This window comes from Camelus bactrianus, chromosome 15, assembly GCF_048773025.1.
Source record: "Camelus bactrianus isolate YW-2024 breed Bactrian camel chromosome 15, ASM4877302v1, whole genome shotgun sequence".
Lineage (NCBI taxonomy): Eukaryota > Metazoa > Chordata > Mammalia > Artiodactyla > Camelidae > Camelus > Camelus bactrianus.
This window is the reverse complement of record NC_133553.1, coordinates 47799963-47822243: the sequence shown is the minus strand read 5'-3', so window position 1 is coordinate 47822243 and position 22281 is coordinate 47799963. Positions and strand designations below refer to the sequence as shown.

Below are 22281 nucleotides of genomic sequence, written 5' to 3'. Positions count from 1 at the left end.
CCAATTGGATAAATAACACATGAATTGTAGCTTTATTACTATGAAATATGCTATTACTAATATTGTTATGATGGTTCAGATTTTTCCTTCTTTAGCTAGCTAACTTCTGTTTACCCTTCAAGAATCTACTTAGGAATTCCAAATTCTAAAAAGCTTTCCCTTCATCTCCAAGGCTGTGTTAGGTGCCCCTTCTCCAAGCTCCAGAGGTAATCTAAGCATTTGTCTATCACAGCCTTGGTTATATGATAATGTCTGTTTACCTAGGGCACTTCCCCATTGCTGGACTGTGATCAGGGCATGGTATCTTTTGACTGAGTCTCCCAAGTCTCAAACAATGTTTGGCACAAGTTAAATAGCCTACAGATGTTTGAAGGAAGGTAGGAGGGAGACATCCAGGAAGAAAGGAAAGAAGTATAAGGAGGAGAATGGTGGAAGATAAGCTGCAGTTCTTATTCCTAATTTTAAAAAGAGTCCTTTACAAAGTCAATTAACACACTTCAGAAATATTGCATACTTCCTTTTAAAAAAATTGTAGTAAAGTTCATAGAATAAAAAACTTACCATCTTAAAAGTTTAGTGGCATTAAGTACATTTACATTTTTGTGCAACATCTCCAGAACTCTTTTCATCTTGTAAAACTGAATCTCTGTACATATTAAACACTAACTCCCCAGTTCGCCTTTACCCTAGCACTTGTCGCAGTCACCACTCTGTTTTGTGTCTCTAAGAATTTCAGTATTCTAGGTATCTCATATAAGGGGAATCATACAGTGTTTGTCCTTTTATGACTGGAGTATTTCACTTAGCATGTCTTCAAGGTTTATCTATGTTGTTGCATGTGTCAGAATTTAATTCCTTCTTAAGACTGAATAATATTCCACTGTACGTATGTGCCACATTTGTTTATCCATTCATCTGTTGATGGACATTTGGGTTGTTTCTTCCTTTTAGCTACTGTGAATAATGTTGCTGTGAACATGGGTTCAACTCTTCACTTTCATTTCTTTTGGGTATATACCCAGAAGTGAAATTGCTGAATCATATGGTAAGTCTATTTTTAAATTTTAGGGGACTGCTATACTGTTTTCAGTGCAGTTGTATCATTTTCTATTTCCACAGATATTATGCACAAGGGTTATAATTTCTCCACATCCTCTCCAACACACTTTTTTCCTTTCTTTCTTCCTTCCTTTCCTTTTTTCTTTTTTTTTCTTTCTTTTCTTTTCTTTCTTTCTTTCTTTTTTTTTTTTTTTTTTGATAGTAGCCATCCTAATGGGTGTGCGGTGCTGCAGATTACCTTTTAAAATCTAAGTACATCTGCAAATACATTTAAGCCCCAAATTGTGGGTCTTTAGCCTGAAAGGCAGCCAGTGGTGCTGAAGTGAGCTTCTGGAATTTATTCACCGGCTATATAGACTCTTCTCTCTCCATCTGCTCACTCCTAGCAGAGCCCCACCAACCACTGGTGAGCAACTTCCATGGTGTAAATTCTTGCAGTTCCTGGCACCCAGCTGCTCAGCAGTATGAAATATACACTGCAAACCGTACTCTCCTCTTTTCTCCTGGAGCTGCAGTGCATTCTCTCTGCTAGGCTCTCCAGACTCCTTACAGGTCCAGCTCCTCCTTAAGATTCCATAGTTCACAAAAGGCAACTGAGGGAGCTATACAAGGTTTACTTTCAGGAAAGAGGTAGCACAAAAATAATAAGCAATCTGAGTGAGTTGTAAAATAAGAGTGGGGACAGATTCTGAAGATTTCTTGCAGTGCTGGCAACAAGGCTGAGTGAGGGAACACCTGGCAGGCCCCTTCCCCCAGCCACACTCCCCATCAAATCATCACCCCTGGAGTCCAATTCTGTTCTTAGGGAGCTTCTGAGTGGATCATTTCCCCCATATTGCAGAGAATTCTAAAAATATTTCCCAAAACTTATGTACAGGCAAATAGAAGGGAACCTATGATTTAAACATTTTAATTTCACAATTAACTGTTACTCTGGGCAAGTCAGTAAACCTCACTACGCCTGTTTTCTCAGCTATGAAATGAAACTATTGGACTAGGAAGTCTTTAAGGGCCCTGCCAGCTCAAAAAAATTTCAACTCCAGGACTTCGGATGATCCAAAAAACATTTCCTTTTAGTTTTAGAAATTATACACACACACACACACACACACACACACACACACACACACACACACACATAAAATATAGATGTTATATATATAAAATCTCAGATATATTCACCCCATAAAGGTTTTGCATAGTCTATGTTTAAATAAGTTGGTGTTTTCTAAATATAACTTAGAACAGGTCACTTGGGGCTATTCTGGCTGAATTTCAAGGAAACAGCAATCCACCTAGTGGATAATTCACATATGGTCAAGAACTGGAAGGCTCCAACCAGTTTTTAATAGGCCTGAGAGTTAAAGAAATTCTGTCTTATTATTCTCTCAGCGGCAACCTCGGTGTTGAGTAAATCTCCGCAAACTCAGAATTGGATGTTTGTTGCTGTTTTTTCTCTGCCAGGTAATTGTAAATGTGTGTGTCTGCATTTACAGAGAGCTATGACTTCTCAGTCATTTGCCCTCATACCCACCACCACCTCCAAATGTTTCTTTTCTGAAAGCACACACAAAAATGTTACTGAGTTAAATTTAAATATGAAATGCTGCCTCAGAAACAAACATATCAAGTGTGTACTTGGTGGTGCTCAAAGGCTATCATTGCTCATGTAGTACTCCCTTTTACTCACTCACCATCAAATTCACATTACAAACAATGTAAAGAGAGACAAAATCCTGAGTTGTCATCTCCCACAGTATTACCGCGATTGAAAGGCAATTGCCTTTTGGCATCTGTGAAGCTAATCTCTGGACACTAGGATGCTGTTGCAATGACCATGACTGTCAGCAGCAACAGCTAAGAACATGAGAAGGTGGTGCCTATTCCTTCTGCTTTCCAAATCTTGCTTAATACACTGAATTGATGCAATCAACTTCACATCCAGAACCAGCTGCAAAGGAGTGTAAGTGTGAGGGTTTTTTTGTTAACATAAATAATCATTAATTATTATTGTCGTTAAGTACCATAAAGGCAAAGCACAGAATATAGTGATAATATATAACAGGGTGATCTGACTTCATTTGCAGGCAATAGCCAGTCCTTTACCATCACAAAAAATGCCACAGTGAATGGTCTTGTATTTATATAACTTGAGATGTGTACAAGTGTATTCATAGGATAAATTCCTGAAAGTAGAATTGCTTAGTCAATGGGCATGTTGTTTGTAATTTTTCAAAGAAAGCATTTTATTTTATTCATTAGTTCATTTTATGAACAGCTAATACAACATGCACAGGGTAAAAAGATAAAAGGAACAAAAAGGTATTTAGTGGAAAGTAGATTTTCTTCACAATCCATCCAGAGATATTCTATATATATGCAAGCACATAGACACATACATATACATATATACCCACACACAACATATGTACATATAAATTAATATGTAGAATTTCTCCTCTTTGGGCAGATTTTTATTTTTTTCTGCATTATAGTCTATTGGGACCAGGAGAGTTTTGCGACACATAAAAAGTCCCCGGGCTTCAGTGTACCACCATTGTGTTAGAAACATCCTTTGTTACTGTCTCGTCAACTTTATTGTCCATGTGTGGGTTTCACTATGCCTGTGTAGTACTCTGGAGGCAAGGACAGCTGTGGATCATGGTCCTGTACAGTCCTTGGCCTCAGATTTTCTAACAAGATCTTCTATGCTTTGTGTAGGGCCAGCATCATGGAGTTCATCTTCTCTATCACCTCCTTCTCCCCTGTGTTGAATCTCATGTTTTATGTAGTCCATGTATTCTTTCTTGCTTTACTCCCTTCATTTAATGGAGCATATTTTCCAGCAATTTTCTGAAAAAGCATACGTGGAGGGTAAATTTTTGAGATCCTGGAGTCTGACAATGTTTTTACTCTATCTTTCCACTTGATTGATAAAGTGACTGGATATAGAATTCCAGATTAGGAGTATTTTTTCTTCAGTTTTGAAGGATTTGCTCCATTGGCTTCTAGTTTTACTTGCTGTTGTTGAAAAATCAGAAGCTCTTCTGATTTTCTGCTATGTGACCAATTTTTTAGTAGGATTTTCTCTTTGTTCCTAGTGAAATTTCATAATGACATGCCTCTGTGTGAGTCTAATTTCCATCCACTATCTTCAGCATCCAGTAGGCCCCTTTCAGTCTGAAAACCCTGGGTATTCTCTTGAATTATTCATTGCTACTTTCTTCCCCTCTGTTATTTAGATGTTGGATCTCCTGACTGGCTCCACTTTTCTTATCATTTCTCTCCCATTTTTCTTCTTTTGGTCTTTTTGCTCTATTTTCTGGGAAATTTCCCAGCTTTATCTTTCAAAATTTCTACTCAGGGTTTTTTATTTTTTTATTTATTTATTTTTTTACTATTGTTATCATCTTTTAAATTTCTAAGAGCTCTTTTTTTGTTCTTTAAATTTTTTTCATAGCATTCAGGGTGCAGACTTGTCTCATTTTGCTAAGGATATTAATACAGTTTTTTTTAAAAAGTGTTTTAACTTTCCTACAAGGGCTCTTTCTCTAAGTTGCTTTTCTTCTGTTTGTTTGCTTTGGTCTTTTTTCATCCATGTTAGGGTTTTTCCTCAAATGTCTGGTAATCCTTAGTTGTCTGTTCATGATTTAAAGTGAGAGATTAATTTTCTGGGGAGCTGGAAATGTTCCATATTGTGTTAGGGGTGTGAATTGCACAGATGTGTGCATTTACCAAAATTGGATGTATGCATTTCAATACTATGTATAAAATGCCCAAAAATGCCTATTTAAATAACTAAAAATAAGTGAGGAATGAAAACAGTGGAGGCTCTGAGCAAGTAGGTAGGACTTACCAAGCTAGAGGTTTACCTTTTTTACATCTGGGTGGACCATTTGTTGGTTCAGGATCCGGCCCTCAGTGGAACCTAGCATTCTCCAGCCCCGACACCTTCTTTTACCTTCTTAGTTAATACTGCCCCCCCCCCCCAGAATGTGCTAGGATAAAGGAGGGTAGTTACCCAGCACTGTGGAATAGGGAAGGGCTTCAAACTGCTGCTCAAACAGCCTTCACCCATTCCTCTTTATTTCAGCATGATGCCCCTTCACCCCAGCTCCAGTATTACCCAGTACAATGAATTCTTCAACCTTTTGAAAATCCTGCAGTGTAAATTGGTTTCTCTGCTTCTTCATTGCCACTATCCAGTTTCCAATATATTACTGTTCTTGCCTCTTCCTTTCCCAGCTCCAGATGATTTATGTCTTTCAAAAAAAATAAACTTCTTTCTTGTACTTTTTTTAGGGTTTCAAGAGGAGGCACAGTTAGATGTGTATATTCAATCAACTATCTTCACTGGAGAGTCAGGAAATCAGAAATATGCTTTTTAACTCTCTAGCTTCTGCAGTACAGGAAGGCTCCCTATAAGGAGTTTGGAATAGCTGCTAAAAGTACTCCACAAAGTTGTCACATTCTACCCTTTGACCACTCAACATCTATACATACCCTTCTTCCTGTACTTTAATTCCTAAACAACAGTAGCAACCACGGCATGCTTCACGTAACAAAATGCAGTGATCCTTTGTGCAAATGAAAACCTGTTCAGTGTCTCTCTGAAGGGGAAATTTTAAAATGCTCTTCCTTTGTCCTCTCTCTGAGTAATGTTCATTCTTTTAGTTCAGGAATAATCTCTCCTGGATATCCTGTAGCCTAAAAACTATAAATTCTAAGATTAACCATTACCAACACATGAAGTAGTAAGGATGAAGGGGTACTGATTATTATGTATAATTTGCATGTGTTAGGAAGAAAATAGGGGTGGCTGCTATAGTCCTTGTTTCTGAAACTGGTCATGAGGCTGCAGATGGTATTTATACTTTCCTTCCTTTGTGCCAGCTCAGCTATTTGGGGTTCGTTTTGTCTGTCTGTTCCACTAGTGGCAAGGCTAGGTGTTTTGGACTGCCAACAAGGAAATTTTAGATGGGTCCTCCCTTATCGTTTGCTGTTTTCAAAATGCAAATCTCTGGCCTTCTGGAATTGCAGGGAGCTAGATATTATTGATTTCTATGAAAGGAGAAAAGCAAACAGGGATCATGTGCTGCACTTTCTATGTAGACAACATCTCAGCCAGACAGCTGAGCACTTCTAGCAAGTTAAGCAAAAACGATTAATTTACCAATGGAAGGAAGATGGACTTGCCTTGAATTGAAGGCTAACAAGTATCAAGATTGCTGTTGTTCATCATCCAAATGGTGAAGCCTGACCTTGTGTTTAAGAAAACCACCAGTTTCGGTGTAGAGGTGGTCAGCAGGGGCAAAAGCAAGGAAAATTGAGGTAGTCCTCAAAAAGCAGTTTTGGAAGGGTAGTAAAATTTATTTTAGTGCCTTCCTTTTTCCCTCATCAGCCTGAGCTTTTTCTTCTGTACCTGGCCTGTATTGCATTTGTTCCAATCTCTGCTGAAATATTAACGGTTTATAATATGTCATCTGATAAAGGATTGTTATAACTGCTTCAAAAGACATTTTTATTTCAATAGAGTATTCATCAAAATCAGAAAGGTTTTGAAATTAAAGAGTAGAACTTTACTGATAAAGTAACAGATGATGGCATTAATCTGCCCCACCCCCACCTGATTTTGAGCAGAAGGTTCCACTAGCCTATAACATTGTTCCACTGAATTGATCTGTAATATAGATTATAATTAGTGCTAGGGACAGGGTTATATCCGTGTCCCCTGACATCTGGCCCACATTCAGACTCTATTGTCATTGAGCTCAAAAATGGTTTTATTAATTTATAGTTCCATTATTATCCAGCTCAGAATGTGTGGGTAGTGGTTAGCTTGGATGTTTAGGACATAGAGCTCTAGATTGTCAACAAAGGTTATACCTCAGACTATCCAATCATCTTCCAAATTCATACCTGGTCTCTAGGAACATTGGCTTGGCAACCAATTGTAATGTTACCAGGTCCCACTCATCTGGCGATATAAGAACACTTCTTGGTGCTGTTTTCACACTGGGAAACTTACGCAAGGTTGAGTTGAGAAACCGGTGCATTTAGGGTTTGAAGTAGCTCGCATTAAATTGGGGACTTTCCAGGCAAGAAAAAATCAAGTATTAAGTCATACCCTGGACATTGGGGCCCAGAGAAGGGAGTGGTAAACCATAAAAGGATTATTTTAGGTTTGCTTTAGGGGAAGATTTTGGTGCTCCTTGGAGAACTAAAATAATAGACACATAAACCTCTGCCTTCAGTGAGTCAAAGGATGCTGCCAGCCCTTAGATTCAGTACCTGCTAATTTGGAGTTCATGATCTTTTGACTCTGCCTTTGTGCTTTCTATGAGAATAAGATTTATTAAACAATTGACTAGAAGGAGTTTTCAGAGGAAATAATGAAACCATTTTAGAGAATAAACTCTTCACAAGCTAATTAAAATGAATGCTGTTTACCTGTTAATTAATTATAGGAAGGACCTAGAAGGCCCTTCCCTTGAGATATTTTATTAGTTTTAAATGTAGTTACTCTAACCGCTCACAGTTAATTATGCTACACTTATGTGGCTGAGTTTATAATTCATACCTGCCTCTTTCCCCAACAAGCAGTTCAAAAAGTGGAATTTTACTAGAAGCAATGAAATGAGACCGTGTGCCACAGACTGAAGAAAACATTGATCCTTGCTCAGGAAGAAAGGGGCTGGTGGCGACAGTAAAAAGCTTTCAGTAGGAAGGAAGCAAATGACTTAGGTAAAGTATTTGGATGGTCTGTCAAATAACAAACCAGAGGAAATTGTGGGGTGGGTCAGGAAAAAGGCTAACTGAAAAGACCTTCATAGCGATGTCAACAACCCGATAGGAGTGAGTGTACTTGTGGGTTTGGGTTGCCATAAGCTGAATGTCTGATGAATGTGAGAAAATGGACAGTTTATGAATTTGAAAGTCCAGGGAAATCCATGCTCTTGAAAGGGTCTTGTCATTTTGTAATCATTAAACCTTGCAGGGAAGGTTGGCCTCAGAGAAACTGACCACAGAGTAGGTTCACTCTGAAACCTGCCATGAGAATGGAGACACGTTAACATTAGCCTAGCTGCCTGATGGGGTGGGGACCCTGTTTACCTGCATAGTGAGATGGAGCCCTGTTTTACTGTATAACAATTCCCCCAGTAAATACTCCCTGTTATCATGGTCTGAGAGACATTCCCTGCAATTAAAAGAAAAATTTGCTTTGGTTCAACTTGAAAGTTAACACCTTTAAATTGGTTTTATTATAAGAAGTAAAATCAAAACAAAACAAAAACCATTGTAATTGCTGTGTCTGTCTAGGCGGATACTCTGCTCGTAGTACACGTGCATATAAGTTCAGCACCAAACCCTGTGCCAAGGAGGCGGGACAGAGAAGAGACTGCTGGAAACCAGGGCACTTGCTTGTTAAAAAGTTTACTCAAGAAATAAGTTCAATTAAACAAATCAGGGAAAGGGGAAGTGGAAAAGAATTCCTTCTGTTTTTGCTCACTTTTTGGGTCTAGGAACCTGTACTCATTTTTGTTAGGGAAACAGCTATTGATAATACTGGAAATTAACTGTGTTCATTGCATTTAAAAAATATTTCAAATGTGTGATTTTTCCATTTGAGATGCTTTATTTTTGCCCTGAAGTTTTATTTATACCAGCTAGGTTGTTTTGTTGTTCACAAAAGTCTCTCTGCCCGCTAGACTGGAAGCTCCTTAGGGGTAAATTTCGATCTTCTCAACCCTCAAGTTGCTTTGCTTTTTCCCTTCCCTGTAAATCAACCACAGATATCTTTGGACAGTGCTTTGATGCTGCCAATTCTGGAGGCATTGTTTGGTATTAGAAATCGCTGGAAGGTAGCCAATTTCCCAAAGAGCAAAAAGTAAGCCAGCATCTGAAATTGTCAGTTAGACGTTTTTCTGGTCACACCAGAACTCTTGAACCCTTTGCAAGGAATTGTAAGGAAGATGCAAGGTAACCAAGTCTTTAGGGGTGAATGCCAAGGTGCAGATGCAAAGAAGGCCCTCTGTTTGCTGCCCCCCACCACTGCCTGTGACATCTGCTAACAAATGCCACAGACCTGGAAATCAGTACCCCCATGAGCTGTGGGTTTTGGAAAACACTCTAGTAACACTGCTATCTCTAGAACATTGAGGAAATAAATACATTTCAAAAACATTCCGTGAATAAATACAATCATGCACTCTTTTGACTACTTAAATTGTTTTCAACTTGGAAATAGAGACAACGGATGCCAATGGGGGAAATTGTACCCAGTGTTCCGAAACCCTGTAGATAAGATCAGGTACAAATCTGAAGGGTTTGAATGGCTTTCGGGACCTCCAGCTGATGATCCTGGAGGAAGGCAATGCCATCTGGAAGCCCAAAGACAATTCTATCAGGCAAATAGAATGGTTAGAGTTAATTATAGCAGTAAATAGAGTTCAGAGCACCTGACTCGTAGGAGCCATGCTGAATGGTACTTCCTGTCTCTCACATAACCAGGTGAACCTGGTCATGTGACTGTTTCATTTGTCATTATAGCAATTTGATTTTCTCCCTCTGTAGCTCAAATGACTGTTTAAATTGCAATATTGGAGAACTGATGAAGTCAGCAAGCTCTTTCAGTATTTCCTCTATAATTTCCCTTGGCTGTGAAGCTCCTTGTTCCCCAATACCAGCACCTTATTATCTGGGCAAGCCCCTCACAGTTGCTCCAAGTTTGGGCCCTTCAGCCTTGTTCTTTCTCTGCTGCCTTATGAGTTGTCTGGGAGTGCTGTTCACATGATACTCCCCACAACAGGAAACTACGGAATATCTTGCTTATTGCAGTGGTTTTCTAAGTGTGGCCCCCGAACCTGCAACATCAGAATCACCTGGGAACTTCCTGGAAATGCAAATTCTTGGTCCTCACCTCAGGAACACTGATTCAGAAACTCTGAAGGTGGGCCGCAGCCATCTGTGGTTTAACAAGCCCTCCAGGTGATTCTGACTCATGCTAAAGGTTGAGAACCACTAGCCTGTTGGATCAAGTGGAAGCTCTTTTTCTGTTCTTTAAGGCTCAGTCATCTGCTCTGGCCTGTGGGTTCCGTTCTGTTGGTACTTATTAAACACCAATTCTGTGCTGGGGATTTACATTTGCACTCTGGCTAGCCTGAATCCTAATTTGTTATGCTTTGTATTGCTCAGTAAGTTTTTTATTTATTGACAATATGATGTTCCATAGATATGAAAGAATATCCCATATGAACGAGACTTATTCTCTCATATACCAAAATGTTAAAAAACTGCTAAAGATTTTTGCATTCCTGTACGAATTATCCTTAGCTAGGTAACAAATAACCCCCAAAACTAGAGGCTTAAAACAACAAATATTTATTATCATAGTTTCTGTAGGTCAGGAATCTGAGTGCTATTTAGCGGAGCACCTCCGTCTTCTCAAGGTCTCTTACAAGGCCCCAGTCAGGGTGTCATTGGTGCTGTTGACTCATCTGATTTCATGCTTACTCACTGGTTGTTGGCAAGGTTCCTTGTGGGTTGTTGGCCTTAGGGCCTCAGTTCCTCACTGGATGTTGATCACAGGCCTCTCTCAGTTCCTTGCCTCATGAACCTCTCTACAGGCCACTCACATCATGGCAGCAGGCTTCCCTCAGAGCGAGCAAACAAGAGAGAGCTAGACTGGGTAAGCAATTATGTACCATGGTTTATTTAACCATTCAACTCCCTACTGTTGATAGTATTTGGGGATATTTCTAGCTTTTTGCCATTAAAAATAATGCCACAATGGAAAAAAAAAATTGAGTGAGCAAACAGGACGGAGGTCACAGTCTCTCTGCACCCTCATCTTGGATGTGACATCCCATCATCTTTGCTGGGTCCTAATTTCTCACTTTCTGATCCACAGCTTCTCTAAACACTAGGGTGAGGGGTGCCCAAAGGAACCACTCAACACTCACCTACCACACTTTGCTTGATGCACACCCATGGGTTCATTATAGCCAATTTTTCATTTGGATAGTGAATTGTGGTAAACATTTTCGCCAGATTTTATACACGTATTTAGATTGCTAGAATTCAGATGGCAAGGGGCACACCCACTTGTGGAATCCTCCCCTAATCCTAGGCACTTCTGCATCCTCATATGCCTATCATCCTATGGGTTCAACCTTAAAGTGGCAGATTGGAGATAAGAATTGAAGTTTTCTGATTATTCACCTAATGCTCTTTTCATAGCAATACATTGATTACTAGCTATGATTCAAGTTGCAAAATTATTCTTCATTAAAAAATAATTTATCATATATTATAGCTTGTACTCCACTATATATTTTAAATTAATTAGGGTCCAGCTAGTAAAAACGTCACATATTCAACATTCCAGGAAAAAGGAAGAAAGGAAATTAAAATAACTTGAGGAAGAGTTAGGCACTCAGTAGGTGTCATTACAGTTAACCTCATATTATTTCCATTTCACAGATGATAAAACCAAATATCATTTTGATAAGTAGGCTAGCCTGGGGTTTCCCAGCTACTAAACAGTGAAATGGATTTGAAGCTGGGTATGTCTCATTCTAAAGCCTGTGCTCTTCCTAGTGGATCAAATGCTATTTTACTGACTGTAATCTGTAAAGCACTTGATAAATGTAAATTATTAAATTACCTAAAATCTTCCATTTAATTGACTTCATCAACCTCAGAAGCATAGTGATATCTATATCTAATAAAGATCATTCCTGCTACCTTTAAAACAGATCCATATTTTTAACTGCAGACAGCTGCTTCTGGTTAGACAATTTTCAAAGTTAGACCATGAAACATTACAAGGCAAGACATTTGAAACTTTCTCCAGTTCTTGTTCCTGAGTCAAATGTATAATTTCTTGACCACATAAGATTTGTACAGTCTGTACACTTGGGTTAGTTAACTAGTGGCTTGGAAAAAAGGAGAAGTGTGAATTCAGAAAAGCAGCTGCTTCTGAGTGGAATGATATCAGACAGTCTCAGAATAAACTTGATCCAAGATTGTGTATTCTCCTGTGAATTGGTTGGTACTTCTTGAAACTTCCTCACTTTGCAATGATTGTATTAAATCACCTTTCTATTTTTGTAAGATTAGGCTATCAGTGGTTTTAAACCCATTTGTAGAAACCAGCCTCTTTTTCAAATGGAATCTTTTGTGAAGCATTAATATGTAAATCAGATAAGATAAAAAATGGTGAGGTCTGGAATGGGAGCCCAGAGGCACATCAGCTCTCCTCCAGCTTGGGCCTAAAAAGGAGGATTGCCAAGACCCTCTGCAGAATGCCCACGTAAGGCCTCCAAGGTCCCTTACAAGTCGAAAATTCTTTGAACCAATGGCTCTGTTGAGTATGTGTTGGTTATCTTATTGCCATGAAAATCAGTTGTATTCAACAAGGGGGAAATAACAATAACTGTCTTTCTCTGGGAACAGCTGGTCTGGAAATTAGAACACTTTAGTTCTAATCCCAGCTCTGCCACTATTTAGGTTTGTTACCTTGGATGCTGTTGCCCATCTATAAAATGAGGATAAAACATTCTCTACCTACTCTATTTTAAAATACATTTTCTTGTGAGATTAAAAATTCCGTTTGACAAAAATAAAGTTAGAGTACAATTGTGAAGTATTGCTTTCAGGAAGGTATATGACAAGAGGTATGGATATTGACTTTTTATCCCAAAGTCACTGCTGTACAGTTCCTACTTCTGTTTATAATTATAATAAAATTAAAAGCTTGAAATATAAGTTCTGCTAGTGCCTGGAATAGGATAAGTATTCATTTTCATTTGAGCATAGTTATAAGACTTTTTCAGATGAAAGTGACAGAATTCCTTTCTTTAAAAAAAACTTGGTTTTTACAGAGTTGACATAGTTTATCAAATTAATATATGATCCTTATGAAACATAGAAACCAAAAAAAAAAAAATCCCCCTATTTAGGCCTACAACAAATGACATTTGTTGAAGGTCTTTCAAGACATTCAATATGCATGTAAGATAAGAAAGATAGTAAGTAGGTAGATACGTAAATATAGGTAGAGTGAAAAAGAGACTGATTGGTAGACAGAGATGGGAACCATACTCTACATGCCATTTTAAAACAAACAAACAAAAAATAGCTTTGTACTTTAACGGAGTTAAAGGAAATTGAAGTGAAACTGTAAGAATTGCTGAACTTTAGACAAATGTTTCTTCACTATGAAAGTTATTAGTTCCTAAATTTTTTTTAAATTATGAAAACCACTGAGAGATTGGAATCATTATGTGAAAGATTTTTTAAAAAGTTCTCTTCTAGATTATATCTATGGATGCAAGATGAGTAAATTAGCACATTTATTCTTCCACTGTACTCTTGATTTTTGTGTTATCACTTACATTCTGTTCTGTAACCATAATTTCCAGTTATTTAACCTTAGTTTTGTATTTAAGTGAATTAAAATTTCTTCATTAATCCTTTTATAATGGCTTCCATATTCCCTATTCCTTTATTATTTTGATTTGATTTTTGCTTGTTGAGTTGCATCATCCAATTTTCTTTCCAAGCTTGATAAGTCATGTCCCATTTCTTTATATCTGAGGGATATCTGCCTGGTATAATCATTTTTTAATAAAGTTTGGCTGAATATAAAAAAATGTCTTTATCCCAACACAGATACACATAAAAGATTCTAGTAAGTTGGAGGTTTATTGCTTTCTCACATGATAGAAGTACAAAGCTAACATGATGGCTCCATCAGGGACTCATGATCTTTCCAGCTCCTTGCTCTACCATTTCTTAGAGTATGGTCCTTGTCCTCATGGTCCATCATATTCAGATTTCAGGCAGCAGAATGAAAGAAGGAGTCAAGGATAGGCCCCTACCTTTAAGGAGATTTCTCTGAAGTGGTACACAACATGTCTACTTATATTTTACTAGACAAAATTTAATTACATGACTGTGGGATATAGCCTTTTAGCTGATGGCAATTGTCTAGCTCAAAATCTGGGTTCTTAGTGTTAAGAAGGAAGGAAATCAATATAGAGAGATAACAAGCAACTTCTGCCTGCTGTACCTGGATGTAGAGTTTGGGGTTATGCTTTCATGTTCTCAAAACTGTGTAGTCATGCACCATTATCTTCAAGCGTTTGAATATCACTTTGGCGATGTCTGAAATCAACCTAATTCTTTCCTCTTTGTAAGTAATCTGCCTTTTCTGCTTGGATTCCCATATGATTAGTTCTTTATCCTGGAAGGTGAATGATTTCTGTAAGATATTTTCTTGGTTTATCTTTCTATATCATTTTTTCCAAATATATGATATATCAATTTGATCTGCAGATTAAAGCCTTTATTTAAGGAAACATTTCTTCCATTATATTTTTAAATATTATTTCTGTTACATTTCTATTTTTCAAGAAGGTGAATCTCCTTTGTACACCTTCTCTATAAAATTTTTATATTTTCGTTTTTTTAATATGTCTTTCTAGGCTGTTCCTGATGTCTTAACATGCTTTTACCACACTTTCCCCCATTCTTGATTGTTTCTAACATAGCATTCATTTCTGAGATGTTTTTATTTTCTCTTTTTATTTCTTTCTCTACCAATCTGCTTTTATCTTCTTCTGTTGTATTTTTTAAAACCCCTGTAATATTCTTTGAGACCTATTTTTAGAACAATCATTTATGTTTAATACATTTTGTCCTTCTGATTATGTATTTGTTTTTTGATTAGTTTATTTTAAATAATGTAATAAACACCTGAAAATCTAACATGAAAACTAATTCCTTGAAAATAATCTATATCTAACTATGTGGCTTCCGCACTGCATCAGAATGCCTCTCCACATCCAAAGTAAGCATTGTCCTGAGTCCTACATTCATCATTTGTTTGATTTATTTTTATATTGTGATATTGTGTCAATATGAATTCCTTAAAATGATTATATATGTAATATAATCACATATAATATAGTAAATATTCTTTATGCTGATTGTTTATAACTTTATAAATAGGGTACCATGTTGTATGTAAGGGACTCACTTTTTAACTTATGTTGTATTGCTATTATCCATCCATTTATAGTGTGTCATTGCAGTTCATCTGTTTTAGTTATTGTATAATATTCCATGGTGTGACTATGTCACAATTCATTTATCTCCTTTCCTGTTCATGGGCATTTGAATTATTTCCAGATTATTGTTATGTGAATGATGTTTCAATGAACTTTCTTCCACATGTATCTTGTTGTACAGGTCCAAGATTTTCTTTGGGGTTCATGCCTAGAAGTTGAATTGTTGAGTGGTAGAGTATGTCTAAAACAGAATTCTTTATGTAACCCACAAAACCGACCTCCTCTCTTCCTCCCTATTTCTGTTAGTAATATCCCAATCATCAGCTCCCTTCACTCCTAATCCTCCTTTTTTCCCTATATCCAATTGATTGCCAAGCCTGGAAGGATATTACCCATCTCTCCTGTTCAATCTTCATTAATTCTCCCCCAGAGTTCCTATTCTTAAACATCATTGTTAATAAATTCTAATCACATAATTTCTCTATGAGATTAAGTGGATCTATAATCCAGTATTCAAAGCTTTCTACAGTAAGGCTCCAGTCTACCTTTTCAGCCTTAATGTCTCTCTATTTTTGAAGTGGAGAATGTTAGAGTGCAAAGGGAACTTAGAGATCATCTGGTCAGACCCATTTACCTACAAATAAGGAAACGGAGGCCCAGAGAGGAAAAAGGATTTTATCAAGGCCACACATGATCTGTTTGAAAAATTTCGTGGCTATTACAGGCTCTTCAGGAAGAAGGCAAAAAGAAACTAGTGATCTTCCATCTTGAGTTAAGGACAGTGGAGTGGAATAATTGTAGGCAGGGAAAATGAACATGATTATATTACACTGAGAAAAATATTGAGATTGTTGAGCAGGTAGAAAAGAACCATAAAGAATGGACTCTTCTGTTACTATGTTGAGTATAACAATTATCACTATATATATATATACACACACACACACACACACATATTTATTTATTTTGAATGTAGTTAAGCTCTTTAGTTTTTTACGGAGACAAAGTTGGTCAAAAATTTTTTAATGTCTGAAACTTTGCATACCTTTATGTGTGATGAAAATGTCAACAAATGTTTCTCATAATCTTTCTGATTTTCCCATCTACTCATCGTAACTGGAACTTTTAAAATTCCTGCTCATACAGTTCCTGCAGAGAGCATGACTGAGGGATAATAGGGCGTCAGACTTTTGCTAACACATTATTTATTTTAATGAAAGTTTTAAAATTGATTTATAATGTTTCAAGTATACAGCAAAGTGATTCAGTTATACATATATATTGCACTATGTTAAGGTATAATTGTTGTTTGGGATTGAAAGAATGAAACCGTGTTCTTACAGATAGTCATTGTGCCTGAGAGTCATGTCTTTCAAAGAAGAAACCAGAAAGAGGAGGTAGAGGTGCCCTAGATGAGTGGTTTAGGTTGTAAGGTTGAAATTTAATTCTCTCTTTCCCTCTCTCCAACCCACCCCTTCTTTCTCTTGCTTCATCTGTCAGTCTTTCTTGTGAAATAATAATAACTACTAAATACTTTCCATCTGCTAACTGCTTTACCTAGCTTATCTCATTCAATTCCCACATCAACTTTGTGATTATTTTACTTTACTATTATTATCTTCATTTTACAGAAGAGGACACTAAGCAAAGAGAGAATATAGGACATATAACTAACAAATAAGCAGTGGGTTATAAAATGTCACTCTTCGTCTTTAGACAATTTGAGGAATAGGAAACAAGAACACAAATGTTTATGCCTAAAAATTTTACTGTCTTTATTTGGGGATAAAGTGTAGACATTGCAGATGCCTTATGAAATGGGACAGGTCTTGAGTACCTTGGGATTGAGTTCATGTTAGAATGTTTCAAAATTTATAATGTATAAGTCTTTTAAATTTTCTTCTTTGTGTTTATTTCCCTTTTGGCCTCCCTTGGTAGTTAATAAACCTGTCCATTTTGTGCCAAGAGATTGTTTAGATTGTTTAGTTTGTTCACCTTGAGTCAGAGCGCTTAAGAGGCAGCAGAATGCTCATGGAGGAAGAGAACTTCTTGACAAGAAAAAAAAAATGTGATAGTCATCGAGATAGTCCCCCTACTATTTGAAGAGCTTTCCTGTCTCTTCTGGAAAGTTCCCTCCCATCCAGTGCTAAACATAGAATTTTAGACAGGTTCTAACCAGAAAAAAAACTGTTGGCCTTTTGGAAATAGAATGGTTCATGATAAAAAGCAAGTAGGAAGGGTTATGGGAAAAGATGAAAGCAAAGGGTTGTCATCTTTTAACTGTCAATCAGTTAAAATTGGTAAATATTTATTGTAAGTCCACTGTATGCTAATCTAATCTAGATATGATCCTTGCCTGCAAAATCAAACATCAAACATAAAAGGGTAAATATGCACATGAGTGGAATTGAAAAACAAGATGAAAATACAAGGCCTGTCGTAAAACACGCCCAATGAGGGGAACAGACAGTAAACAGGTTCTGTAAGTGTGACAAGGAAGGAGAACTCACTGGCTGGGTGATCTTCCACTTGAGCTAGATATTCAAAGAATTGTTATTGTTGGACAAGTGGAAAGGAAGGAGAAATGTCAGGAGTGGAGGTGAGGTATCAGGAATATGTAAGAAATTTAAGAAGGGCATTGAGCAGACCTTTCTGGCTTGAATTAAGAGTTTCTTTAAGGGACTGATAGGAGATAAGGCCTGATGGAGGGCTTTGAATTCCAGAATGAGGAGATTGACTTTATCTTCTAGAAAATGAGATACTCTCAAAGTTGTTTGAGAGGAGCAGTGAGACAATGAAAGTTACTTTTTAGGATGGCTGGTCAGTAGGGAGACAAGGACATTGTGGCAGAAAAACCTCGACATTTCAATGGTAAATGAGTCTTCAGGAGACTTTTGATTGTGTCAAGTGTTTAGAAAATACTGAATTCTTTTTTTCTTATGCTAACTGCTGGGAGAAAGGAAGGAATAGAGCAGGCAGAATTTTATCTAAAGCAGAAAACAGTTAACTTGCTAGCATTTACTTGCATTGCTGACATTTTGGGGACAACTGTGGCAGAGGCCACACTTCCTGGAAAAAGTGGAAATTCTTAGTCCATAGATTGAATGTGGGAAGATAGAGGACCTTCAAAATTGGAGACAAATAAAGTCCTCAAAGGCCAGCGTGATGTTTCTTCCTTTTTTAAAATGTTTCTGCTTAAAAAATTTTTCTGTTTGTTTCTTTAAAAATCTCTCTTTATACTAATATGATCAGGACATTTCATGTAAAGAGAACGGGTTTCCTCTTCCTAGCTAAAAGTTTCTGTAGGCCCAACATTTCCTTTGGAAATTAAACACTTCATGGACAGGAACCTCAGTTGATAAGGTCACAAGGCTGTCACACTCAGGGATCAAAGTTTTACCAAGATTGCTGATGGTGATGATGGTGATGGCTCTTGCTGGGAATGCTCCATTACCAAACAGGCATACTCTAGGCCAGCAGAGTCAGGTGGAGGATGGATATAGAACAATTTCCTTGAATCAGGGATGCTAAATTGAAAGCAAGGAGACCCCACTGGGCAAGATTTGGGATTGGAGTGGAGATCACTGGAACAAAGGGCACAGAGAGGACTCAGGAGCAGAACTGAGGTTTACTGGCACCTGGTCCAGTGCTCTCCCCACCACACTGAGCTGCATATAAATCTATATACAGTTTAAAACCTTCTGTCACTCTCTTGCCCCCTCCTTGGCCACCCACGATCTTGTATGTGCATGAGAAATTTTGAGTATACTCCCATACCAAACTTGAAGTTTGGTCTGATGTAGATGTTGCCTCAGAATCAGATTTATATACAACAGGACTCTGATTGCTTGACCTGACATGTCCTTAGTCCTTAAAGGTCTTAACCCCTGTTAGCCATTATCCATTAACCTACCTGCCTTTCCGTTTTTTCTGACATCTGATGACTAAAGGCCTGTGCTTGTACCAGTCTGATACTAGCCAAACTCTTGCTCCTTTGGTGTCCCTCATCCTGAATTGAATCTGTATGAATATGATGATTCACTTTTCATGTGGTTGTTGGTAGCTGTGTTGACAGACCAAGTTGTTCAAAGCAGAACTTCCATCTAACTTGTAATGTGAATTTCAACCAATAACAAGGTTATGAGGCCCCATGGGGCCTTGTTCCCTTTGGGATAACAGTACTGACCTGGAGAGCTGGGATCTAGGAACCAGATCAGACCAATGAGGGAAGGGTCATTGGAGAACAGATACAGCTGCAGAGTTCTTGGAGAAAGTCAAGTAATTGTGTCTGGAAAAATTCTTAGAAGTGGAATTACTGGGCCAAATGGTAAGTGATTTTGTGATTTTGATAAATCACCCTTCACAGAAGTTATATCCGTTTACACTCCTACAAGCATGAGTACCATTTTTTCACAACCTCTAGGCAACAGAGTGTATTATTAAACTTTTCAACTTTGCCAATATGGTACATCAAAATAGTATCTCATGGGTGTTTAAATTTATAATTCTTTTACCATGATGGAGGATGAGACTATTTTAATATGTTTAAGAGTCATTTATATTTTCTTTTTGTGAAGTCTGCTCATTTCCTTTTTACCATTTTTCTACTGTATCTTTTAATCTTTATTTTATTGGTTTGTAGAAACTCTTTATATATTAGGGAAATTAATCCTTAGGTTGTGATATGAGTTGCAAATATTTTTACCAGTTAGCTATTTATCTTTTCATTAACCTTTTAGTGACTTCTTCAGGACAGCTTTTTATCAAAGTGTAACTATTACTGAATTCATTAATATTTTATTTAGTGACTTCTGAGTTTTAAAGGCTTTCCCCATTCTGAGATTATGAAAAAGTATCCCATAAATTTGTCTTGTTCCTTTATAGATTTTTTAAAATTTAAATCTAATCTTTAATCCATATAGAATTTATTCTAGAATGATATATAGAATTTGGTGGCAATTTATTTTTTTTCCAGATGGCTACACAGTTTCTCCAATAACATTTATTGAATAATCTATTCCTTACTTCATTTCTGCCCATGATTTGAATTAGCCCTTTTATAATATTCTACATTTCTGTATAAATTTGTGTTTAATGCTGAACTTTCTCTTCTGTGACACTACTACAGTTAACCCTTGAACAACATGGATTTGAACTGTGCAGGTCTACATATGCATAGGTTTTAGTTGAATCCTCAGATGTGGAATTGTGGGCTTGGAGGAACCGTGTTTATGGAGGGCCAGCTATAAGTGATAAATGGATTTTCAACTGAGTGGAGGGTCAACACCCCTAATACCCACATTGTTCAAGGGTCAACTGTGTATCAGTTTCTTCATGCACCAATACCACACTGTTTTAATTATACTAGCTTTATTAGATTGTTCTAATGCAGGTGATCCATGGAGTGTACTTTGAGAAGCACTATCCTAAGGGCTAGGGCAGTATTAGCTGTATGCAGAGTAGGATTATGAGTTGATTTCAACAAGGAGAGGGAGGATACAAAGAATGGCGTTTGAAAAAAAAAGTTAAGATTTCTTAATTCAAGCTGAATCCATTTCTTTTCATGTTTTCCTACTTTTATATTTTCTTAGTAACAAATATAACTTTAGTTTGACTGTTTTGGTAGTGATTTTTGCCAGTTGTTAGTTTTGCTTATTTGTATGGCTCTTAAACTAATATAAGAAGTACATTTACATGATGGCATTATTTATTCAGTCCACATGCATGGATTTTTAGATTCATGGACCCCTTGCAATAGTAAACAACTGAAGTAGATCAGAAAGTATATCAGTGTGCTTCTGCATACACAGATTGTACACATACATCATCAGTTCACTCATTCCTTCAACAAGTCTTAATTGAGCCCTCATTATGCTGCCAAGAACTTTGATAAGTGCTGGGGATACAATAGATAAGAAAAAAATTAATGTGAATGAAAGAACTTGTATTAGTTTCCCAAGGCTGCTTAATAGCATACCATGAACTGGGTGGCTTTAAAATCCAGAAATTTATTCTCCTGCAGTTCTGGAGGCTAGAAGTCCAAAATCAAGGTGTCATCAGGGCCTGCTCCCCTTGAAGGCTCCAAGGGAAAAATCCTCCCCCTTGCTAGCTTCTAGTGGTTGTCTGCAATCCTTGGTGTTGCTTAGCTTTTTCAGCTGCATCATGCCAGTCTTTGCCTCCATCTTCACATGACTGCCTTCCCTCTGCATGTGTCTATGTCTCTATACAGCATTCTTTTAGGATGGTTTTAGGGCCCAGTCATTGGTTTTAGGGCCCAGTCTAATAGTATGATCTCATCTTAACTTGATTATATCTCCAACAACCCTAATTCCAAATAACTCCACGTTCACAATTATCAAGGGTTAGGACATGAACATCTTTTGAAGGACACAACAGCACTTATCAAAATGTAAGGCAGAAATAATATCAGTATTAATCAGAACTCACTTAACTGATCAAGCCAGTTTTAAAACATAATTTTAAAATAATTGCCTGACGAACAATTTAGTTCAATCAAATGGGGATGGAGAGAATGGGAATAAAGAGGTAGTGGAATCATCAAATTCATTGAACCTGCCATTGAAACAGATTGTCTTACTGTATGCAAGAGCTGCATTAACCAAACTGGTGGCTTGGGTTGTCAGGAATAAATCTGGGATATGCAGGGAAGAGAAGCCCTTTGGAAGGGGAACTGGAATGGTGCCAACAAGAAACATTTCCACAGTTATATGGAGGGTCTGCAGTCTGCCCTAGTTAAGGCAAACTACCCCTACTTCTGTGGAAGAGACATAAACCTGGGCTGCTTTTTCTTTTGGAGGAGGCAGTAGAAACCAAAATACACCCTCCCTGACTGCCCTATTCCACTGAGACTGCAGAAAAACAAGCCACCCAGCTTCTCCCCCTTCCTGACCTTGGGAGCTTTGGCCTCAGCCAACCTTCCTTACTGTGAGATCCGTTTCAGGCCAAGAATATGATTCTCAAAACATATTTCTGTGTCTTTGGTTTCCTACCAGGCTGTCTGTTTTCCAGAGCCAATATTTTCATGCAGGCAGCAAAGTGACTGTGGTTAGGATTCCGGTTTATTATATCTATTAACATTATTTTTTTTAAGTGTGGTAACAGATTCAGAATTGAGAGTTCTAGGAGA

General features: G+C 37.4%; 1 long non-coding RNA gene across 1 annotated transcript in view; it reads left to right on the top strand.

The window, feature by feature from the left end:
- The window catches only part of LOC105079040 (uncharacterized), a 281377-nt gene that overhangs the window by 50687 nt on the left and 208409 nt on the right, over positions 1-22281 (top strand). The window contains exon 3 of the long non-coding RNA XR_012498958.1: positions 952-1045. This is a non-coding gene — a long non-coding RNA (uncharacterized LOC105079040). The remainder of the gene's footprint in view (positions 1-951; positions 1046-22281) is intronic.